Consider the following 26050-nt stretch of genomic DNA (forward strand, 5'->3'; position numbering starts at 1 on the left):
ACACAGAGATTCCTCTTCTGGTACTCTCCTTAGGCTGCCATGGTCACTCCTAGGGGTAAAAGACTAACTCCCAAGGTGTTGCTCTATTATTTTCTCTGTATTCTGAACAAGTATAATCCAACTTTGCTCTAGAATTTTCTATATGGCTGTTTCAGCAGCACTTTCACTCAACACCATTTTACACTCCTGACTCCTCATTCTCCATCCACTATTCATCCTCTTGTATATCCTATTCTACTGCAGCACCCTCCACCAGGTAACTAAACAAGTTTTTTTTCTATCAAGTTGCATAAGAGATTAATGTTGGCTTGACTTATAAGAAAATAACTGATAGGAAAGGCAGGCTATGGTCATGAAGTCATGGTATGGTCCCCAAATGATGAAGATAATATGACTAGACAATGAAGAAATTATTGTGTGTTTGAGGGGTGAGGTTGCATTAAAATGTGAGCAAAGAATTGAAGGTGTGATCTTAGCCTGATACCTATTAGATGCCAAAGATAATACTTGCCAGGCTAGAACCAATTGTATTTCACAGTTAAATGAAATGTTGTCATAAAAAATGAAAGTACATAGTAGAGCATATAGTATACAGTAATTGTTCAATAAATGTCAGTTGACTAAATAAATACTTATTACCGAATGCTTTTCTTGGGCATAAAAATGGAGGTTTAAATGTTATTCCCATATGTAAACTCCTGCCTACAGATATTAAGATTTATTTGAAAGTATGTGCTCCTGGAGGCAAAGGTGATAGTAAAACCTGCCACCCAAGAACTCCGAGCACCGATGTCACCCTGTCTAGTCTTGCTAGCATATGGAAGTATCGAGTGAAGTCACAGGCTTCTAACAACTCATGTGGTTAAATTCTATGCCAGTATTTACACCAAGCAAATAAGAAAAGGACCCTAAATGATAGAAAAGCAATGGCTGCTGATTTTGTTTTCTGACTTCCTATTTCCTAAGTCTGTCCTGATCCAGGAAGCTAAAAGTATAAAGTTGCAGAAGTCTGGATGTGTGTGTCATTACATTCCTTTTATAGGGATCCAAGGAAATCCAAGTTATGTTCACTTAAAACAAACTAACAAACAAACCTCTCATTTCAAGAAAGTTCTGTTTTCTTTTATTTTGTTTTACTTGAATTTTTACCCAACATTAGGAACAATATTTGCCAGAGCTCCTCTCCTGGAGCTGAGATTATCAGGTTTTTATTCTCCCTATGGGGTCCGATCATTGCAGGCTTCCTGAAAGTGCTAATGGCTACAATTTTGGGGACCAATGGGTTTTCCTTACTTACCAGTTAGGGGGAAACCTGCCAAAAGCAACACCAACATCTTAATTTCCTTTTGGCCAACAGGGTTCTACGAAAATAAGGAATATGGTATATGAGATCATACCATAATCAAGCAAAAGACTAGCAAATCTAGCAACTCTTCCTTTCCATCTTCCTTCTTCATTCTAAAAAAGAGTTTGTCCTTACAGTGTGAAAAATAATTTTTATTCACAATAAATAAAATTAGCTCACCTATCAAAGATCTTGAGCTCTGTGAATACCTTAAGAAGTTTTAAAAAGCAGATGTGTTACACAAAGTATCATGATATTTCACAAACAGATTAACTAAAGCTAGAATGCTGAGAAATGAATGACAGTTTGGGGTTTAGTCTGCTCTAACACACTTTCTTACATAGCTGTTTCTTATCGCTATTGATTTGCCAAGTATTCTATAACAAAAACCTAGAAGACTAAAGTGAAAAAAGTAGCTGACACCCTAAACCAATGACTAATTTTGTTTGCCTAAAACACACAACCAGCCACATGCTTGCTGCAGCAAAGCATGAGTAAAATCCTGAGTAACTCACATATAAACTTCCCACACCTTATTCCACCTACTCTATGCTTCTCTGTAAATGTTGTTACAGTGTAATAGATGTTATAGGCAAAGTTATCCTCTGCCCTAAATCATATATATTAGTACTTTCTAGATCAGCTTTAACAAACAGAATAAGAACTAGTTAAAATCTATCACTCCCAGGATCTTGAAATATATGCAGGTTCGTTTATCACCATTTTTAAAATTTTTATCATCATGCATATGTATATAGTAATGCATATATATTTTTTGGTGACAGGTCACACTTTATTATGGTACTTAATTTGTTTTACTTCCCATTTCATAAATTGATTGTTAACCACACAACTAAATGTCTAAATCTTTCTCTATTTTAACAAGTTTTAAATATGGTATATATAAAGAGGGAAATAACTCATTTACAATGACAGAGCTTAGTTACCAACTCATTAAAACTGAGATTATATTTTATTTTCAGAGCAATAACTTAACTTTAACATTTAAATGTGTATAATGAAAAGCCTAATTGCATTTCAAATTTTCCAAGTTGAGAAAGCAACAGTGCTTTAAGGCTCTGGAGCATGTCCACAGAAAGAGACCTTTGGGAATAAAGTCAACATGTCCAACGATAAAATAGATTTAATGGAATAGGGAGGAAACTGGGGGTGGAGGAAGAGGATGAGATCCCAATGATCCCACTAGAGATATAACAGTACCTCAGAAGGCAATGTTTTCCTTCTATCTAACAATTACTAAATCAAGTAAATATGCACAGATTATACAGACTTCTAAGGATACCTCTAATCTCCTAATGGCGTATACTCAGTACTTCATGGAAGTGAATGTTTTTTTCATACTATTGGACTTAACTCTCATCAATACAAAAAAGTAATTAGAAAGGCCATGTACCTATTATTATCATTATTTGTATAATGATCACTATTGTTATCATTATTTGTATATGATCATTCCAATCAATATCTCAGGTATATTTAAAAGATTCTCACATTATGCCTCCCATCCACAAATTTTAAATTCATTTTAATGTGTGCCTTTGTTCAATGCATCAAAAAGAGATGTTTACAGGTTTTCTTTCAATGTACAGTAAATTTGTATATTTATATTTATTTAAAAATCAGCTTTTTTTCTTGCAAACATCCTGTCATGTCACTGACCATTTTTGATTTGTAAAAGCCAAAACCAATTTTTAAACTTTTTAAACTTACATTTAACTCATGCTAAAATAATGTGTGATTTTTTTTACATTCAAATTTTTTGACAATTCTTTTGCTATTAGAAGCACCTCACCCCTAGCTACCCCAAGATTTTTGGTTGTTTTTTCTGGGACGTCCTCTTTTGGCTTCTGTTCCTTGCTAGCATTATTTTCTGTCTTGTTATCTATGAATATCACTAGGTAAATACATAATACTTACATAATGTGCATCCCTTCAGGACTACAAAATACTGTAGACATTAAATCTTATAACATATTTAGCACAGAAATATGTCTTCTTAGTTTGAAAAACACAAATAACAATTAAGGTACTTAACCAACAAAACCATATGCCAGCACCCAAGCCCCCAGCACTCCTTGCCCAATTTGCCTTCAAAAAAGGAGGAAAAAAAACATTTTTGACTTAGTGTGAAATAACATCTAAAACATGGACTTTTAAATCTTTGACAGCAACAAATAGTAAGAAATACATTTTGCATCCTTAAGTACATAAGTGCATGGATATAAAATAACTGTGTCATTAAAATACCTAAGCTTACTACATGATATGTTATATTTTTACTGTTTATTTTACTCAATTTTGTTTAAAAGAAATGCCAGACAGAATCTACTAAATGGATTTTATTGTGAACTAATGAGTTGTTGCTCACCACTTGAAAACTACAGTGATAGAAAAATAGGCTTTTCTAACTTAAATATAAGTCATGATGCCATAAAAGTCCTAGAGGAGAATATAGGCAGGAAAATCTAAAATACTCCACACAGCAATATTTTCACTGATATGTACCCTAGAGAAAAGACATAAAGGGAAGAATAAACAAATGAGACTTCATCAAAATAGAAAGCTTCTGCACAGCTAAAGAAAACATCATCAAAAAGGAACCAACTATACGGAAAAATATCTTTGCAAATGATACCCCAGACAAGGGTTTAATCTTCAAAATATACAAAGAACTCAATATGACTCCACACCAGAAAGACAAACAACCCAATTAAAAAATGGGCAAAGGACCTGAACAGACACTTCTGCAAGGAGGACATACAGAGGATCCAGAGACACATGAAAGGATGCTCAGCATCACTAGCTATCAAAGAGATACAAATTAAAACCACAATAAGATACCACTTCACACTGGTCAAAATGGCCATCATAAACAAATCAACAAACAATAAGTGCTGGTGAGGATGTGGAGAAAAGGGAACCCTAGTACACTGTTGGTGGAAATACAGACTGGTGCAGCCACTGTGGAAAAACGTATGGAATTTCCTCAGAAAACTAAAAATGGATCTGCCTTTGACCCAACAATTCCACTGCTAGGATTATATCCTAAGAACCCTGAAACACCAATCCAAAAGAACTTATGCATCCTAGTGTTCATAGCAGCACAATTTACAATAGCCAAGAGTTGGAAGCAACCTAAGTGCCCATCAGTAAATGAATGGATCAAAAAACTATGGTACATATACACAATGGAATTTTATGCTGCAGAAAGAAAGAAGGAGCTCCTACCTTTTGCAACATTATGGATGGAACTGGAAAGCATTATGCTGAGTGAAATAAGCCACACAGTGAAAGATAAATACAATATGATCTCACCTATACATGAAACCTAATCAACAAAATAAATAAGTGAGCGAAATACAATCAGAGACACAGAAATAAAGAACAAACTGACAGTAACCAGAGGGGAAGGGGATAATGGAGGAAAGAAGGAGAAGGGTCATCAAGGAATAAGTATAAAGGACCCATGGACAAAGTAAAAGGTGGGATTGTGGGTGGGAGGTAGGGTTGGGTGGGGTAGGGGAGGATGGGGGGGGTGAAGTGGAGACAACTGTGCTTGAACAACAACAAAAAAAGAAAGAAAAACAGGCTTTTCCAATACTACAAAGTAATGTTGTTGACTATACGTACAGAAGGGTAAATCTTAATTAATTTTGACGCTACTAATATACACTGTGGTAAATGAACCTAAATCAGCTTGAAATATATATTTTGGACAATCTATAAAGAAAGGGTTTGCTTAATAAAATAATAATGTCAAGAAGATGGAAGTGGTATGTAACCTCTTAGAACAAGAACAAGAACTTCTAAGGTTTTACGATCATTATTTAAATGCATCTGTGTTATTAATTATCAGTAAGTTTAATATTCAGGCCAATAGGACATTGACTTAGAAAAACCTTGTTTGTTCTTACTGTAAAACATTTTTATTCAGAGTATTGGTTTTAATTTGAACTAGCAGCATTTTAATATATCTTAATATTCAAATTCAAGAATATTCACAAATAAAGTTGTTTTAAAATATTTTTTAGTTCATCTGGTCACTGTATTATTTTTAAATCTGTCCAAAGTATCAACTAATAATAACAATAGTAATGAGTATAGAGTCCATTTGTAGAGTATTTTAAACTTCATAAAACTCCTTTATTTTGTGAACTGGTAATGACCAGCAATTCTGGGATTACTGAATATTTAAAGCATATAATGACATTTTCCAGACCCAAAAATGAAACTTAATATTTGGTTTACTCTGCATGTGACAGATCACTCAATCCCATGAAGAAATCCAGGTGTCTGGACTCTAATGATTGCCTTTATTTTAGATGTCTGGGTCACTCCTACCATCCCTCACCAAATTTGGAAGATATGAAAGAAATTAAAATTTCAAGGTAAAGTACCTAGCCAAGTTCTTGAGTGGGGGTGTCACACAACCTTCTTGTGTGGAAGTATTTAGTAAAGATCTTAGAACAGATGCCTATCTTTTAAAAACATTTAACATTTTGGCAAATCAAATGCTCAGGAAACTAGGAGTGAAGGACAGGCCAGGAAGTTAGGAATTCCTGGATGTGAACCTAATCTTGGTCTTATTCTGTTTTTGCTCTAAATCAATGCCAAAATCTTTACACCTCAGCTGCTTTATAGCAGGCAAGAATTATATGGGGGATAAAACTGTTTCCTCGGCATGTCTCAGGTTAAATGGTTAATATTACAGCCCTGAAATATACTTCCAGAAAAAGCAAGGTATTCTCCATGTACATAATTTTCCTGCATTATCTTAGGGAATTGAAAAGGAATATCTGTGTCCTGTTAATAGACTGACCTTGAACAGAGATAATTCTTTCCATTCCTCAATTCTTGTTCATTTTAGCAATGATCTGTTATACAACTAATGAATAAATTCATTCATGTGACCTTAAAGATTTTTAAAGTAGCTGTGAGTTGGATATTTTCAAGTAGTTAATATTTGGCAGATCAAGGCCCTTATCTTTATTTGTCCCTTCTCTACTGGGTCATCAACTTAAATGAAATGCCCTCTTCACCCGTCTTAATTTGGCAATTTATGGAAAGGTTGGTTGGTCCCTGTCAAAAAGAAGCTCAGTTTTCTATGCCAGCAGGCGCCACATCCATATCTCAGTCTGCCCATCCTACTCTGGGATATTTAAAAGGCAGAATGTGGTTTCACTTTCTCCTTGCCACTTCATGATAAAAGTGCCCTGGTCTCCTCTGATGGCACTTAATGAATGGCTCTCTCTCCCTGGATTTGGACTGTTGGCCCTTCCAACCAGTCATTAGCTGGCAGGAAACGCCCTCCTCAGCAATCAGTATTGTGTAAATAGAGCTATAAACTTTGGAAAGCTGATACAATCCCAGATCCTAAAACTGCACGTGTGTGTGTGTGTGTGTGTGTGTGTGTGTTGGGAGGGGCAGTAGAATCTTGATTGTAAAAGCACTGGCTTCCAAATTAAACTCAAACCACATGATACAGTCCATAAAATATACAAACACACAGTACAGTGACAGATTTATTGTAACCCTACAGAATGAAGAAAAATCTTTATATGGAAAACACTGCTACTTTTGACCCAAACAGCCCCCAAACAGGAAGTTAAAAGCAAATCAGCCAGCTCTAGCCTCCCTAAATTCTGAATAAGGCCTATGCAACCAGCATTTCCTGTCATTGCTTCTCACCATTTATGAGTGCCTCTTTCTGAATTGTTTTTATAGCTAAAAATTTAACAAAATTTCTTTGGGGATAGATGGAAGGCAATAGTGGGGTTATTGTATAATGTAGGCTTGAAAGTGACAAATGTAACTTTTACCTCAAAATTTTATTTTGTACAGGTCACACAAGTTCCTTCAACTTCTACATTTTAAGAAATAAAGGAAGAATAGACTCCATTAATAAAAATAAAAGTGTTTAGGTAAGCTAGCTGTTACCTGTTAATTTAGAATCAATATTCAAAACCATAGTTTTCATGCATCTGATTAGTAAGAAAGAACAGCAGACTACAATATTCATGAGAAGAGGAACTAGCTAATCTTAGAGTTGCTCTCTCTCTCTCTCTCTCTCTCTCTCTCTCTCTCTCTCTCTCTCACCATTCCCTCAACAGGACTTATGAAACCTCAAAGTGTTTGCACATTTTAGGTCATTTTTATAATCATCATCACCATCAACATCATGGTCTCCACAACGCATGGAGGTATTCTCAGTTCTGTTCCAGCACTGTAAAATATCAAGCCCTATGCCACATTTTCCAGCCTGTCATCTTAGCCACAAAAGATCTTTGGAGGGGAAGTTTCAGTCAGAAAGCAAAAGCATTGAGCCCTCACATTATTGCTATGCTGAATCTCTCAGTATGTCTAAATAAGACCCCCAGCCAAACCAAGTTTATCTTTCTAAGAAAGAGGATTATACATGGTAGCAAGGTAGCTTAGTTGGCCAGTCAAAAGTTTGGCCAAAACCATAGGTCTTTCTCCAAAACAAATAAACAAATAAAGAAAAAAAGGCCCTCCCTTGGGGGTGCCTGTCAATCTGAGTCCAGCTCAGACTGTAGCTTCAGAAAGCCAGCAAAATGCTTATTGACATAGCCTCTGTGGACAGCTGAGGCCACTACTGTAAGCATTCATGAAACAGATCAGATTATGCAACACCTCTGCCCACCCTCATGTTTTTTTGTATTTTGAAGCCTTTAAACATAAAATGTGACCCTATAATGTGTGCTATTTTTCAGTTCATACTTCTGGGTGAGCTAATAAGGTTTTTCTTCATTCTATCCAGTTACTTAGGGAAATGCTGACATGAAGGAGTTGAAAGTTTCATTTTTTTCCAAAATTATGTTTGAAATGAAATGCAAACCCCTTCTTTGGGATCCTCATCAATCTTGGACACCAAAAATTTTGAAAAACATCACATGAACAAGTATAAAGGACACATGGACAATAACTAAGGTGGGGGCGGAAATGGGAGGGAGGTGGAGAGCACTGGGGGGGGGTGGTCAGGGCTGGGAATATAAGACAGAAAACTGTACTTGAACAAGAATTAAATAAAAAATAAAAATTAAAAAAAATCAATGCACCCTTTAACAAATAGCACCCACAATTGGGCCATTTATTGAATGCTTACTTTTCACAGGACAAATGACAATTCCACTTAGGCACTGAGGTGAAATGTGATCTCCATCACTGTGCTGTGGGTCTTGTTGAATGTGTCTCTACAATATTTTTAATAGAAATCAGAAAAACCACTATGTAGTTCATGAATCCAGCCATAATAAATCAGCCACTTTAATATTACGTGACAATCTCGTTTACTCAGTTTGTAAAGCATTAAATAACTGAGGAATTATACTATGAGATACATACCCAAGCTAATATTATACATGGTGCTTTTGTTTGCTTTGTTTTGTTTTCCCATGTAAAGGTTGAAGACTCAAAACAAAAGGTGAAATGCAAGCTCTGTGGTTCTTTTACTCTCTCATTTTGCTAACATGCCACCCCCCCCCCTAAAAAATCCTTGTTTGTTTTCTTCATACTGCCACATAAGGGGAGACTGCAAAAACTCTACCCAAAGACCAATGGTTCTCTGGGCACAAAAGATAATTGTGATGGGTTTGAAATGGCAGCTCTTGTCTCTTCTGCTGTGTAGACTTTGCTTTCTGGATACAGTAAAAAGAGGCGCTATTCATACCTGTATCTTGGTAAATAAAAACCTATGCAAATTCAACCTCTAAATGGGCAATCAGTGTTTGACTGAAATGAGACAGCTCCCAGTTTCCTTTCTGGTTTCTGTTTGTGACTTCATCACTTTCTAAACTATACATGACACAAGACATCTAAATCACAGTATTTCTTATTTTCATTCATTTTTTATCTGGTAAAACAGTTTAAAGAACTCTTTCTACATAACTTCTTGTTGAAAACTGATTTCCTTTGTATGCAGAACAGATATACTAAATGCAACTGCAAGTGACAGAAAAATAGCTGGGGGCCAATCCTAGAGGCCTCATCCCAAAATGTGACATTGCTTGCTTTTTCTTGAAGTTGTTAAAGAGTTAGTTGCTACTGTGGCCTCCAGGAGGACATTCAACCTTGTGTTCAGTCTATTTTGTTGTTGTTGATTTTTTTTTTGTCAAAAAGAAATAGAGATACTGCTACCTGAAGTCAGGGGAAGGATGTTCATAAAATACAAGACAACACTAGAAACATTGAACTATTCTTTAATTCATTTAACAAACTTTTACTGAAAGCCTACTATGTGCTAGGCACTAGGGCTATGAGCTAAGGACACCCAGTAAACTGCCTAATAGAGAGTTACTGATACATTTAGGGAAACCTGAATGAACCTGAAGAAACCTTTCTCAAATTTCCACACCAGTCCTGGGCAATGCCAAGAAGTGCAGGATTCAATGAATTTGGTGGGACAATTTTAAGCCTATTTGAGTGATCCAAAATGGAAAACAAGATCCGCCTAATAGTCACTTTCTAGGATGTTCCTGTGTTCTAAGCCCTGTTGGAATCCTCTAGTGCCTACCCTCTGAATTTCTGCTCAGACTGCTTTTCTCAATTGGAGGCCCTTTCTTTCTGGGCTGTTGTAATTCACCTACTGTGAGGATTTTTTAAAAAGACTCATTAAACTTTGGACTAAAATTGGAAACAAATCTCTCCTACTTATGAGCCAACTTAATGCTGATGGATGTAGGGCTTCAGAGTGGACATATTTTAACAAGCATGCCTAATTGATTCCTAAAACTGTAATCAAGCTTTTTTAAACACTTTGTTCTGTTAAAAAAATAATGACTTTTGGGATTACTATGCTTGAGTTTCTTGAAAAGCATCATATACACAGATATATAAAATATAAACATCTATCTGCCTATACATAAAATAAATATATAAATATTATAAACAAAAATCCATAAACATAGAATATATATTATATGTCATATATGTGTATGAAGATATAAATGTGCATGTATACATGTAATATATATGGATGTATATTAATATATAGTATACATATATAATCAGATACATTTTGTATACCTATATCTATATCTACACAACACACACACACACACTTAAATCAAGTTTCCTCTCATTTCTGTTTCTTCTTCAGTTCTGAACAATGTATGCTTTTTCTGAATGTTCACTGCCTGGAGTTGAATATTCAGAGCCCCACTTCTTTTACTGAGCCTGGGAGACATTGCTTGATACTAATATTTATTATAGTTTATGTGAATCTTTTTCATTTCTTTCTTAAAATGGCAGGAATACTGTAAAAATAAATACTTTTCCATAAAGCTCCAGGGAGAAATCAATGCATATGTGTATGAATTGTTCTAAAATGACAACTAATTTAGACACACATGCATGTGTATGCTTCTGTTGTGTGTACATGCCCAGATAAAGTAGTAGTACTTTTATTTCTCAAATAAAAATACTTTTCATGTTATATTATTTTCCCATCAATCTTTTAAAAAGTATCACCCAATTTAGTGTGAAGTAGAACTAAATGATGGATTTTTTCCTCACAGATTTTATTAATTTGATTTAATTTTTTTATTGTTGTTCAAGTAGTTGTCCCCATTTCTCCCCATTACTCTCCCTCTTTCTACCCAGTCCTCACTTCACACATTCAACCTCTCCCCTGCACTGTTGTTTTTGTCCATGGGTCTTTCACACATGTTCCTTGACTTGACCCTCCTCTTCTTTCCCTCTAATAATAAAGAAATGAAATCTTAAAAAATAAAATAAAAACAGCTCCCTATAAAAATAATAATAAATGATGAATTTATATTGTGTTTGAACAAAATGATCTGGAAAAATATCTTTTCTGATCTCTTTTAGGTCACATGGGTATTATTAACACCTGGTAATGCAATTGATGCATTATTTATCCTAATTGTTAAAGTTGCCCTTCCAACATTGTCATTTGGCTATCTTGAGGCCATATATAACCATTCAGGAAGAGTAGAATGTCATGGAGCCCCCTGGTATTCTTAAGATCTAAAAGCCCACAATAATATAGATATAATAGTTTTATTTTTGGTCATAATTTGTGTTTGTTTATCATATGGTTGGTTGATAATTAAACTCTATGCTCCAAAAATTTTTGTTACCATAGAGGAAAAATGTCTATCTCATTTTATCTGAGACACAGGTTTCTTTCTGTTTTTGAAGTGAGAACCACATTACACCTAAGGAGATGCACAAAAATTCCACAAAGAAACAAAACTTCTAATTTCTACTTTCTTGAAATCACATACATATATAATGAGGGAAAATCCATCTGTTCACTCTACTAGACATTGTTATAAGAAAACCCAACAGCATGGAAGAACCTTGAAGAAGTAAAGGTGAGTGTAGCCTGCATGCTCTTTCAGACACTTGATAGTTTTAACATGGCAAGGACCATTATCTAACTTTAATTACAGGATCAAATTACTTGTCAAACATGTACTGTAAATTATTCTTGTCTGCTGTGCCCCAATCCCTGTTTGTAATCCTTTCAGACAATATTATTTATTTTAAAACAGAAAAATCTAGCCACCTTCCTGAATTTAGTGTATTATAAGCAGACTAAGTATAACATTTTAGGAATGAAAATCTTGTCACCTTTTTCTTCCTCCACTCCCTCTCACATATAAAAACAAGTGGGCCTAGAACAAAATTGTGCTTCAGACTATATTGTCAGCATCTGCACAGCAGCCAAGAGAGTGTCACTGTTCCAGCTTGTGCAGTATTGTACAGCCTCAAAAGACAAAACCTTTTTTTTACCCAAGCTGCTGTGATTACTTTTTCATATTGTAGAGCTGGGCCAATAATAATGCACCTAGTGGTCAAAAGGATGAATTACACAAGTGCCTAGAAGTAAAATGAAAAGCAAAATAACTCATTTGTGGCAAATAGAATTCCGGCAATTAAGGGATTGTACATTCTAATCTTCTTTAAAATTTTAGGTTTTTGCAAGTACCCAACAATGTCTTCTGTTTAAATTAAAAGCTGTGCACAGAATCTGCTCCTCTGTGAATTTTTAACTCAACATTTATTAAGTAGCTACTTTGTGCAAAGCATTGCTAAGGTAAAGGGTGGGTGCAAGGGAATACCAAAGATACTTTGGATGCCAGCTCATAATTAGAGGTTTTGTCCCCCTTAAAAAGCAACTGTTGTGAAATGCTTGGTGTGAACAGTGGAAGGAAAAAAAGGTGCTTTATAATAGTCCTGGGAATCATTATGAGTGCTAAAAGCAGCATAAGAAATTAGAGAAATGAAGTAGCTCTTAGAAGTAGAGCATAACATGTAATCACCACCTCTAGCCCAGAACTATATTAATCTCTCTTGAAAATATTTTTACAAAGTTTTTCACTTATGTTTTCATACAAAGCTTCCAATCTCATCATTACGTGAAACTGCAGAATGTTAACTGGCCAAATTTCCTTCTAAGGTCTCTAACACTAGTTTAGCTTGTCTATTCAAGTCCGGAAGTTTAATCTTTTCTTTTTTTTTTCCAAAGGATGAACTTAATCTGAAGTATTTCAGCAAACAAGGCAGCAAGCACATCAGGACCCAAAGCTTGCTGAACTCAGTTCTAAATATGAATCACTAAAATTGAGAGAAATTGCTTTTGGTCACCTCTGTCCCCACTTCTTGCAAAACTGCAAGTATCTATTGCTCTACCTGCAGGAACTCTTCTTTCAGATGTGAAGCAATGAATTACCCCATACACTTCTCTCAATAATCTTCTGAAAAACTGATGCAAAATTTATTTAATAGCACATTCCATTGTAAACAGTTCATTTCTTTCTTTCTAGGCACACTGTAGTACCTCACTGGGAGGCCAAACTGCACAGTTCTTTAATAGTTGCTAAACAATTATGACCTAAACGATTACCTTTCCCCACTTTTCAAAACCTTGCTAAATCTAATGGCAGGACAGTCTGCCAGCCAAGTAGCTTCCATTGTCTGGAGAGAAGTTAAGAAGTGGACAGAAATATTATAATATCAGCTGGGCTATGGGCACAAGTCCTTTTAGGCTAAGTTTAGGGAAGTTTCTATAAATATGAAGGCATTTCCCCAAAGTATTGCATATTAGAAAAAAATTAAAAACAACTTTTAAAAGTATTTGAATATTTGCATAGGCAAAAGAGAAAATGTGAATAAAATCAGAAAATCTGAGGTCTCCAGTAAGCCTTATTGTTAGTATACTTTACATCAGAAGGAAAAAAATCTCATGGATAAATTGTATAAAGCATTCATGTCTAGTCATTTGTACACCTATTTCAATAGTCTGCCCTCCAACCACTATATCAGTAATCAGGGAAAGACTTATTGATTAAAACAAGGAATCAAGATAGAGAAAAATTAACATCACTTCAAAATTAAATCTTGGAATAGTTTTAATTCATGCTTTCCCATGAACACAATACATGTGTAGAGATAGGCTGTGGGGATCCATGCCCATTTACAAATACTAGCAATTTAGGAACATCTCAGAAAATAAGAACTTCTTTAAAACACACTTCCTTGATTAAACAGCAAAACAATACATTCACTCTCACTGTTGTCTTTCTATATACCAATCAACAGATTGTAGTTATAAAATCACATAGATCTACTACAGTAATGCTAAAACTACACAAATGAATTACTTTCATTATTCATCTTGATTAAATGTTGTTTTCTTACCATAAAAGCCTGTTTGTGAATGTTAACAAGTAAAGTTACCTTTTTAATAATCTGCTAAAATCTACCCTCATGCTTTTCAGATGCCAGTAGTAAAAGCAAACTGCCCAAAGGTGTTGATCTAGAGCGGGAAAAGCCAAGAGCTGCAAGGAAGCTGTGGCACTGCTTGTGATATAACATGACCAGGGATAAAATTAGTTGTTAAACACATTAGCTGATGATATGCCATGCAAGAAGTTTAAATTACTATATATACTATTTATTATAGATGAAGAAATTGAAGGAAAAGGAAGTAGGAAAAAAGAAAGGAAGAACAAGAGGAAGATCAAAGCCCCCAAACTGCAACAAAGTTGCAGGGTTACTTTTCCTTCTATGTACCATTTTGAAAAATAAAGTTTAAAAGGCATTTTATTTCATCAGCGTCCTAGGAAGGCAGCCGCTCTCATGAACCCCAACTTATCTCCAGCCTTACCTTATGCTGCTAGAGCAAACCCAGAGGCTAAAAGGTCCTGCTCTCAGCGGCAGAGGCAGTGGCAGCGACAGTGGCACATGCCATCTGTTAGCTACAGAAGCAAAAGCAGCTCTGCGCGAGGTGACCCAGGTGCCTGGAGAGCCTTTAGCAGGGGTGTATACTGAATGCCGCCATTTTAAAGAGAGGCTCTGAAATATTAGATATAAGCAAATTAAAGCCCGCCCCACCTACATAACTTCGTGGCTGGGACGTGCAAACGGGTTCCAAGTCAGCCGCTGCAGGGTATAAAATGCCAAGCCAAGAGACAAGCGCACGAGGACTCCCGGATGGAGGTGACAATCACTCTGCTCCCCGCTGCCCCCCATCCTCCTGTGCTCTGGCAAGCCTACTTTCAGGCCCAGAAGAAATAATATTTTCTTTTCTTGAAAACACGAGGACCCTTCCCGGGGCAGTGCGGAGTGCTGGGAAGCAGAGGGGCCACGGCCTGGCCTCCCCCCTTTTTCCATGCTCTTGGTTCAGTCCGCTCCTAGCATTAATCTGAGCTCCCCAGCGCCCTAGCTGCTGCTGCTGGTTGGTGTGGGGCTCCCCTTGGCAAGTGGCTGCCATGGCAACCCCGGCCCAAACCCTGCCTGGTCAAAGGCGTGCCCCTCCACCAGCTGTCCCCTGGCAGAGCCCTCCAACTGACACCAGCAACCTGGGCCCTGCTCCTGGCTCGCCCTCTGGGTGCCCCGAGCTCCGCAGATAGTACACTCAAAGGGGGCGGCACTAGTGATGGGACTCTGGGCACCAAAACCACAACTTCTACAAACTCTAGTGGCAGCCCACCTGCAGGAAAGCAGAGGAGCTTGGAGCCACCCCCAGCCGCAGGGCCTTGCCACACCAGGCCAGGTAGCACTGCATACCCAGCACTGCTGGTGTCCAGAGCTGCCGACTGGCTGGAATTCGGCCACGTGCCCCCGGAGCCCACTTCCACCCTGTGACTGCCCTCTGCCTCCTGCTAGATGCTCCCATCAAATTGTCCAAAAGTCGTGCTTCTAAGCGTGCTCCGAGTACAGGCACTTTCTTCCTCTAGCACTGTTTCATCACCAGATATATTCTGTGTGTGTTTCATTCATTAGTACCCGGTTCTCACAGAGTGCAACACAGCCTTTATTCTCAGGGAGTGTGGTGTCTTTTCCCCCAAACTCGGGCCCAGCCTCCACTGCAAAGGCTCTTTATAATTTCATTTTTAAGGGTATGGCAGGGGGTGGTCATAAATACAGGTTTTACAAAAGCAAAAACCAGCAACTTGCACACATCCTAGGATGGCTGTGGGTTGCAGCAAAGTTTCTTAAACTTTAGGAACTGAAGTGCCAAGAAGAAATGCGCTGTGATCAAAAGCTGAAGGCTTATAGTCATTTCAGCTACAGGTAATGTGAAACAGGTAATTTTAAAGACGATTTTAGTCAATAAATATATCAGCTAACGCTGAAGGCAAAATAGAAAATAAAGGAAGGGGGTGAAGGAAAGTTGAGGAAGGAAGGAAGGAAGGAAGGAAGGAAGGAAGGAAGGAAGGAAGGAAGGAAGGAAGGAAGGGAGGGAGGGAGGGAGGGAGGGAGGGAGGGAGGGAGGGAGGGAGGGAGGAAGGAAGGAAGGAAGGGAGGGAAGGAAAATTCAACAGCTACTTTCCTTGGTCCTCTCCGTTCTATAAATTCTTCAGTCCTTTATTTCCCTTTAAAAACCTTGGAGAAGAAAATGTTATATGTGAATAGTTTCTCTTCTTCAGTGGGGTTTGAAGGGTAGGAGGAGCCGCAAGGTAGAGCTCCAGATATTTTTGAGTAAGAAATAAACAAAGCAAATGCAATTTTATATATTGATTTAAAAATGTGCATCTGGACAGCTAAATTACAAGTTCAATTTAATTCAAGTGTAATAAGAACACCAGCTGTCCCTTAATTGGAACCTTACAACAATAAATGCATGCTTTTATTTAATTTTACAAGGACAATTGTAGTTGATAACACACACATATGCAGGATTCACTGTGACAAGCTCATAATAGTGCATGTGCTACTTTACTGCAATGAACTGCTTCATCCCCTGCATGGATTTCTATATGCTCTGCCAAAAGTGCAAAAACGTCACAGGAGATATTTAAGTAGCAGTTAGGTTGAGGAATGGGGTGAATTCTCAAGCTAACTATATATTTTTAATTTGACAAACTGATCCAAATAAAATTATCCAGGTAATTTAAGGCAAGAAATCGATCTGTTTGTCAAATATAAGATAATAGTAGCAGGGTCATAGTAGTTGGAAGGAGAATACTGGCACAAACTGCCCTTTAAATAATTGAGAAACAGACACCCCCCCCCCCACCAATGGCATTTGACATGCACTGTGAAAGTTATCAGGACAATATGCAGGACAGTGTCTGTTACTTTTATAGTAATGGTTAGAATCTTAGCATAAGTCGAACAGAAGTCAGCAATTTCTGGTTATTTGGAAAAAAACTCTAATTCCAAATTACATCTTCCCACCTCCATTCTGACTTGCCACATTACCTGCACTACTCTAAAAGTCAAATTTGGCTGACATATAGAAAATAGCTTTGCAGTCCAGGAACTACCATAGTTAAGAAGTAGGAGGTAGTGGTTACCTCAGTAGTCTGGAGGGAAGGGCAAGTCTGAATTATATAACTTTATCCCCAATGATCTAAAAAATGAGAAACTGTCATCGCAGTGAGTCAACAAAGGAGCCTTTATACTAAGCATAACTTGGGTCAACACCAGTTCTCTACTTCTGTCCAACATTGCAAAGCACATCTCCTGTGGTACACTCTGGGTTTCTCTAACCTCATATGAACTGGCTCAATTTTATTGTTATTACATTGCTGACATAATTGTTTGATAATAAACTTAAGGCCATAGATAGGTCAATTGGCTAGTTCTCAGGATAGCTTAGTTTCAACATTGTCTCTTGATTGAAATTTTTGTTATATTTTATTGATTATACTATTAGAGTTGTCCTGAATTTTCCCCCTTTGCCCTCTCTCCACCCAGCACCTCCAACTCCCTCAGGCAATCCCCCCACCATTTTTTCAAGTCCGTGGGTCAGGCCCATAGTTCTTTGGCTATTCCATTTCCTATACTGTACTTTACATCCCCATGGCTATTCTTTAACTCCCTATTTGTACTTCTTAATCCCTCCCCTCTTCACCTATTCTCCCACATCCTCCTCCCATCTGGCAACCATCAAAATGCTCTCTGTATCCATGATTCTGTTTCTGTTCTTCTTCTTTGCTTTGTTTTTTTTTTTTAGATTCAATTGTCGATAGATTTGTATTTTTTGCCATTTTATTGTTCATAGTTTTTATCTTCTTTTTCTTAAAATAAGTCCCTTTAACATTTCATATAATAATGATTTGGAGATGATGCATTTCTTTACTTTTTCTTTTCTGGGAAGCTCTTTATCTGCTCTTCAATTCTAAATGATAGCTTTGCTGGGTAGAGCAAACTTGGCTATAGGTCCCTGCTTTTCATAACTTCAAATATTTCTTGCCAATTCCTTTCAGCCTGCAAAGTTTCTTTTAAGAAATCAGCTGACAGTCTTAAGGGTACTTCACTGTAGGGAACTAATTGGTTTTCTCTTGCTGCGTTTAAGATTCTCTCTTTATCTTTAACCTTTGGCATTTCAATTATGACATGTTGGGGGTGGGTCTTTCTGTATCTATCTTGTCTTGGACTCTCTGTGCTCCCTGGACTTGCAGGTCTATTTCTTTTACCAAATTAGGGAAGTTTTCTTTCATTATTTTTCAAATAGATTTCCAATTTATGCTCTTTCTCTTTTCCTTCTGGCACTCCTATGATGCAAATATTAGACCTCTTGAAGTTGTCCCAGAGGCTGTTTATACCATCCTCACTTTCTTTAATTCCTTTTTCTTCTTGTTCTGATTGGTTGTTTTTTGCTTCCTTATGTTCTAAATCATTGATTTGATTCTTGGCTTCATCCATTCTACTGTTGTTTCCCTGTAAATTGTTCTTTATTTTAATTAGGGTATCCTTTATTTCTGACTGGATTTTTTTTTAATGCTCCTGAGGTCCTCACCAAGTTCCTTGAGCATCCTTACAACCAGTGTTTTGAACTCTGCATCTGACAGATTGCTTATCTCCATTTACTTTAGCTGCTTTTCTGGAGTTTTGATCTATTATTTCATTTGAGCCATGTTTCTTTGTCTCCTTGTCTTGGCAGCCTTCCTTTGTTTCCATGTATTAGGTAGAGCTGCTTTGATTCTCTAGAGCTGTGTTGGTGGTGTGCCCTAATGTAGTAAGTGTCCTATAGAGTTCAGTGGCACAGCCTCCACTATGACCCAAGCTGGGTACTGGAGATGTACCCTTCATGTGGACTCAGTACACCTTCCTCTTGTAGTTGAGCCTTGATTGCTGTTGGCAGATCAATGGGAGGGATTTACACAGGACAGTCAGCTTCAAGAATTGGCTATGACCACTTACTACCAACCTCTGCCTCAGATGGAGGATTAGCTGTGCAGGGGCAGGGCGGTGCTCTGACCTGGTCTGTAGCTGTCCACTGGGTGCACTGGCCCTGGAATTTCCTGGGTGATGCGAGCCAAGGTCAGTCCCCAACTGTGTTTTGCCCAGGACCACCTCGTCTGAGTTATAAAGCAATCAGATATTCTGGGCTTAGAGATTCCTAGGGGAAGCTGTGAATCTAGTCTGGCTGCTGCTAGTGCTGGGCCTGGGTCTCACTGAGGCCAGCTGTTGTTTGAGAAGATTTAGGAAGTTGTGAAGCATGAGCCAAGACCAGCCATTGATATGAAAAAGCAGCTTGGGCAAGCCCATAAATTGGGTGGGGCAGAGTCTCTGGGGGTCTTCAAGGCAGGTCAAACAGTGTTAGCCAGGTTGATGGAGTGTCAGATATGGTACCAGCTTCCCAATCGTGTGGAGGGAGGATTTAGAAAAGGACAATGGCTTCTGCTCACCTTGATGCCAGACACTTCAGTTCCTCCCTGTATACCACTGGGAGTATACCAGTGCTACCCCACTGGGTAGCTGCTTATACTATCCTCATTTTTTTGGATTGTTTCTTCTTGTTGTTATTCTGATTGGTTGTTTTTTGCTTTCTTGTATTCCAAGTCAAGCTGCTACCCCAGTGCTGGAGCTCAGAGGTAGGGAGTCTGAGTAGGTGAATCCATGTGTGGTTCTCTAAGAGGAACTGTTTGGAGCCCCCGAAGTTGCTTCTACTGACTCAATCCCCACTGGTTTTTGCAGCCAGTTGTGGGGACTTATCTTCCTGGCACTGGAATCCAGAGCTGGGGGGCATGGTGTGGGGCTGGGACTGCTCACTCCAAGACATCCCTCCCAAATTTTTGTCCATCACACATGGATTTGGGACCAGCCCATTCCATATTTGCACCCCTCCTACCATTCTGGATGGATGTGATTTTTTAAATTCCAAATTTGTCAGACTTCCATTCACTCAATTTCTAACAGTTCTAAGTGGTAGTTGTTCTATATTTTTGTTGTAATTTCATTAAAGTTGTGTGAAGAGGCAAGCCAAGCCTGTCTATGTTGCCACCTTGACCAGAAGTCCTTGACTGAAATTCTGACCATTGAAAGTTGCAAATTAGACTGTTTTAGTCTTTCTTTTTCATGTGGGAGGGGAGAAGAAACAAACAAATTTATCTTGGTAATAGTGCTCCTTTTTTTCCAGGGGTGGTATGACCTGCATAAATGAAGCTAGGTAAATTTCCATGTAGCCAGGTCACTACAGAATGTGTTCAAAGGTGGTAAGAAATTGCTGTCTCCTCCCCTTAGCATTTTAAAAGGACTCATTTGCTCTCTGGGGTGGACTCACCTTGGAATTATTTTCCACTTTAGTAGAATGGTTAGAACTAGCTAACATTTTTCTTTTCTTTTCTTCACCTTAGGCATAATTGGGGGGCATGACCCAGGAAAAATCAAGTTGTATACTGACTGATTCGCTACATGAGTTCTTAAAATAATGTATGTACATTATAGTCTCCAAACACTTAACATTCAATGGTTCTTCCATTGCTTTTAGGGCTAGTCTCAGAAGCACTTTTCCTGATGGATTTTCAAAGGTTAGTGCCTCACAACACTTGGATTTAAATTTTCAGTGCTGTCTTTCTCCCCTAGGGGGTCGACTAAATAGAGGTATATAAGTAAACATTTCAACACAGTCAGGGAACATGCCCCATGGCCTCACTATGTCTTAATGTTTGAAATGGGAACTTGTACATACAAATGTAAGGCTAAGAGTATAGGTTAGGATGTAGCAGTTTCTTAAGGTGCATGTTTTTCCAATAAATGTAATTAACTTTGATGCAGGAAAGAATACTAAAGGTTATGCAGTGGTTTAATAACAAAAGGATTATTGTAATCCACAATTAAATGAGTGTTGCTGTGTTTTTGAAGATGCTGGATTGGTGACAAGTTAAACTCTCTCATATATCTGTGCATCATGGTTTTCAACTTTCAGTATATTCTATCAAAATAATACTTATTTTTTTATTAAAGCTCATAACTCATTTTTGTTTCTTTTGAAAAGGTAGTTAATGGATACTATTGGACAGACAGGCAGGGTCATGCTATGCACAAAAGGGGGAGAAACTTAATCTTTTGAAATTGTGGAATTATTTCCATAACCCTAGTACTATTAGCATATGGTACCATTTCATGCTGCTATAGTCTAGGAATGGCTCCACAGTAGAATTTGTCATCACTCCAAACAGAAGCCTCTGGGCATATATGGATGTTTATATACCTGCAGATACTGATCATTTATTGATTTCTTAAAAATCTTTTTCATTCAGAGTTGGCAATTTTGGGTTTGAGGTTCACACAAAGGTTCTGATTAAATAAACAGAAAAAAGCAGAATCTACTTGTGAAAAAGGTTTAGACAATCAAAGAAACAATGACTTCCAAAGTAACCCTTTTGCAAAATGATACAGACTGTATTTCTTACACAAGAAGGAATAAGGCAATCCAATAACTAGTTACATGCTGAAATAATTGCAAGTATAGATAATAAATTGATTAAAATAATCAGGCTGTAAGAAAATCAGAAATTTATATTTTTTTCGACAAAGTTGCCAGAATTATCTGAACATATTGAGTAAACAGAAGAAACCAGGAAATATGTTAAAGAATCCTCCTTTAAAACTCACATAAGCCTGATGGATTTATAAGGTGATGTTTTTCCCCTAAGACTTTGAAGAATATGTTATACAAATTTTCCTTGAGTATTGAAAAGTATAGTATATTTCTTAAAATTATCCCCAAAGTGAAATATGATAAGAATGATACACATAAAAATGATACAAAAACATAAGAGTAATACACAACATAAGAATTATATAAAAATGACCTATTACCACTTAGGAATATGATAATTATACAGCAACCAATAATATGGAAATAATCCATTTCAGGCACTGTACCAAGAAGCATTTTCACAAGTTAGCTCATGTGATCCTCATAACAACCTCTATAAGGTATATACTATTATGTTTCCATGTTAAATAAAGGAAAGTGAGGCTATTCTAAAGTAACAAAGCTATTAAGTGGCAGAACCAGGATCTATTATGGAGGTCCAGGTAAATTTGAACTCAGACACTTGCTCCTAGTAGTATGCCATACTGCCTATCATTGATGTGGGCATTTTAATCAAAATTCTACCACTAAAATATAGAAACCTATTAAAATAATTTTAAGCCACAATCAATTATTGTTTATCCTAGAAATGTAAAGATGATTTTAGACAAAGATACCAATCAATATTGCTTAAGAATGCATGATAATCTTAGTAAATTGCAAAAAGGCATTTAATTTAAAAAACTCTCTTTTTTATGGTTAATGTCTTTAAAATATGAAAATAGTGAACTATCTCTTTAACATGATAAAACATATATTAAAAATAACTACTTTCCCACCTATTGGAAAAACAGTCATTTTCCATAAAAACTGTACCAAAACAGGGGAGCTTTTATTCATTTATAAGTTTAGTACTTCTGAGAAATTCATGTTTTAGTAATAAGGCATGCAAACAAATCAGAAATTAAAAATTGGAATTAAGAAATTAAAGAGAGATCATATTCTGACAAAAGTAGTATATACCTAGAAAAGCCAGAGAATCAACTTCAAGTGATTAGACAAATCTACAGAGTTCAGCAAATTCACAAAATGCAAGTCTTTGAAAGCCAGTAAAAAATCTACCAGTAAGCCAACCCAAAGGAGAAAAAGTAACACCTACAATATAGCAAAAACATTAAAGTGTTTGGGAATAAGTAAATATATGCAGAAAAGTGTGAGCAAAAGAAATGATATGAAGCTGTAATGGCAGAAACAAAAAAAATGAATAAATGTAGTCATACTATATTTCTGAAGGAAGACTGATAGTATGAAGCTGATACTTCTTCACAAGTTGACTTACAGATGTACACAATTCAAATGAAGATCTCTCTTATTTCAAAAATTATATTACAGTAATTTGTAGTAACAATTGTACATGACTTTATAGGGAAACAAATGTAATGTGGATATAAAATATTAGAATATATTATAAATTGACACCAGATAAAGTGTCAGAATTCTGAAACAAATCAGAAATATCAATTAGTAAATGAGACAGTTGGACTAAAAAAAGACTCTAATAAAAGTAAAAAATGAATGTTTCATGAACAAAGCAGAATACAACAGTGGGGAAAGTACTCATTATTAAGTAAATTCAATGGTCACGAATATGCAGAAGTAATGTAAACTTTTATCTCTTACCATAAATAATGATTCCTTTGTATGAACTGAAAAACTAAATACGTAAGGAACATTTAAAAATGCATTAATAGACTGAAGTATTTAACTCAACCTTGGCGATCTTTAAAGTTTTGAAGTAATAGGAAACATGACAAAGGAAATTCTGGTCAGAGAGTCCAATGTAATCCAAAAATGTAAAACCATTATCAAAACTAAGATTAAATGGTGTAAGTGCTAGGAAGGTTATCAATAAATAAATAACATCTAAACTGTATGCAGAAGTTCTACAAACTCACAAGACCATTACCAAATTTCCAAAGGACAAATGGTCAAAAGTCATTATCATATCTAGAAGAAATAGATATTGTTCCAACTAGGATGCACTATTTGTATTTAATGTAATTGACAAAAAATAACATTTTACAAAACAATATTGTACAGGCTCTGGAAGAATAGGCTCATTGAAGTTGCTGATAGCACTGCAAACTAGGTGAAGAATCATAAAAATATTTATAGTGCTGGAACCAGGCCTCCCAATCCTTAATAATTCAAAAGAAGTACAAATACCTTAATCTGAATATCAAAAGCTTTAAAGTTAAATTAAATATCCAAAAAGAGGGGAATGATTGAGCTATTTATTATATATTAATGCAATTAACTCATTTGAACAATATAGATAAGTAGAAAATTGTATAAGAGATAACATTAATAAAAGGTGACAATGCAGAATTATTTGTCCACTTTGATTTCATCCAAGATTATTCATTAGGATAATGATCAGGAGGGCCCAAAAATTTAGATTTAGGGGTTTTTTTTACAGCTAATACTGGGGAAAATTTTAGCTTTTTTGTTATTTTGAAAACCTGATAAAACAGTATTAAAATGAAGAATATTTCAATGTGAGAATTATACCTCTATTTTAAATAAACTACTTCTATTTCTCTCACGTTCTGCCATTTTTTCTTTCTTTCTTTGAATTTCTCAACATATGATCTTTTATCTTATACAAATATTTCTCTGGTCCTTTGTATCTTTCTTTATTTTTCTCTATTCCAGCTCTCTCTCTCTTTTACTAGGCAAAAAAGAAAAAAAGCTTTATTAATCTTTGTTTCAAAATTTATTCTCAGGCTTCTTCAGCTTAATTAGCTGCAAAGAAGGATTTTTTTCTAAGCAAAACTGAGAAAAGCTGCAGTGTATTCAATCCCTTGGTCTTAATATATTAGAGATCTAGCCCTGGCTGGTGTAGCTCAGTGGATTGAATGTGGGCCTGTGAACCACACGAACGCGGATCAATTCCCAGTCAGGGCACAGGCCTGGGTTGCAGGCCAGTTCCCAGCGGGGGACACACAAGAGGCAACCATACATTGATATTTCTCTCCCTCTCTCCTTCCCTTCCCCTCTAAAGATAAATGAATAAAATCTTTAAAAAATATATTAGAGATCTAGATTTTATCAGATCCATAAACAAACATGAAAAAGCAGTCATAATATAAAATAGCAGCTTCCAGTAACTGCTATTATTATTATTAACTGCAAGTTTTATCTTCAGAAGTTGACTCAATTTAGTTTGTTTTATTTTTGGCAGCCTCATAAAATTCTTCACATCTGGAACTTCATCATCATCATCCTCTCTGGTTACAAGTAGTGCTTTTCCATCCACAGATTGTTTGGGCAGAGCTTCAGACACTCTCTTTAAAGTATTCATACTGTCAGCACCAAGCTGTTTAAGATGCTGGGTAGCATTGCTGCCAGTGGCTTTGTCTGAGCATGGCAGTAACGGTGAAAGTGTTCACTGTCAGAGATGCCTGAACTTTAGGATTGTTAAAGTGGATCACTGTTCCTTGCTTTATGAACGTATTTACATCTTAGATATGAGAGATCTTGTTTACCCTTATTTTCTTTTAGGAGAACTGATGTTTTTTTATCATCTACTGTAGCTGTTCTGTGAACCAACTTCTTCCTGTGAACAGTTTCTTTCCCACCAATGTGCACTTGTGCTTGTAGTTTGGCCAATTTATCTTGTTGGAGAGGAAACAGAGGCCATGTGGAGAACTAGGGTTGGTGCTCAGTGGGGTTTTGAACAAACCAGCTGAGAATAAGTGCACAAACATGGGGACACAAGATTATAGCTAGTTCCAGCTTTCTCTCTTCTTTCACCCTCCTTAACTTCACTTTTTCCCTTTTTATGTTTCTCAGCTCTTTTGTGACTCTGCTTTTGGAATGGTTAAATTATGGGACAGAAATGTATTTCACTTGTTTTATCTACTGAAGAACACATTGCTTTTGTTTTATTTTAACAAGCAAAATAGACAGACTCATAGATGAAGAGCAGATGTCAGCTAGTGTGGGGGATCTTAGGGGTGGAGAAATTGAGCAAAAAGGAGAAAGGACTCATGGACATGGACAAAAGTGTAGTGATTGCTGGGGGGAGAAGGGTATACAGGAGCTAAATGGCAATGAAAATACAATAAAGATTAAATTAAAAAAATTAAAAATTGAATGCACTGAATTCATTATTCTTTCTTTAAAGATTTTATTTATCTTTAGAGGGGAAGGTAAGAAGAGAGGGAGAGAAATACCAATGTATAGTTGCCTCTCATGTGTCCCCCGATGGGAACTGGCCCTCAACCCAGGCATGTGCCCTGACTGGGAATTGAACAGTGATCCTTTGCTTCACAGGCCCATGCTCAATCCACTGAGCCACATCAGCCAGGGCATTATTCTTTATTCATTTTAAATAGGCACCTGAATTGAATTATCTT

At 36.6% G+C, this 26050-nt stretch overlaps 1 protein-coding gene across 4 annotated transcripts in view; it reads right to left on the bottom strand.

Annotated features, from left to right (window-relative positions):
* Nucleotides 1–14705, bottom strand: part of MBNL3 (muscleblind like splicing regulator 3) — a 126101-nt gene extending 111396 nt beyond the window's left edge. For 2 of the 4 annotated variants that reach the window (XM_037046039.1, XM_037046040.1), the window contains exon 1: nucleotides 14520–14705. The gene's annotated coding sequence lies outside the window, so the exon portion shown is untranslated. The remainder of the gene's footprint in view (nucleotides 1–14519) is intronic. The other 2 variants (XM_037046041.1, XM_037046037.1) reach the window with 1 other exon arrangement.
* Nucleotides 14706–26050: the final 11345 nt, after the last annotated feature.

Source organism: Sturnira hondurensis, unplaced genomic scaffold (assembly GCF_014824575.4).
Source record: "Sturnira hondurensis isolate 20B ecotype Veracruz unplaced genomic scaffold, ASM1482457v3 Scaffold0004786, whole genome shotgun sequence".
In the NCBI taxonomy this organism is placed as follows: Eukaryota; Metazoa; Chordata; class Mammalia; order Chiroptera; family Phyllostomidae; genus Sturnira; species Sturnira hondurensis.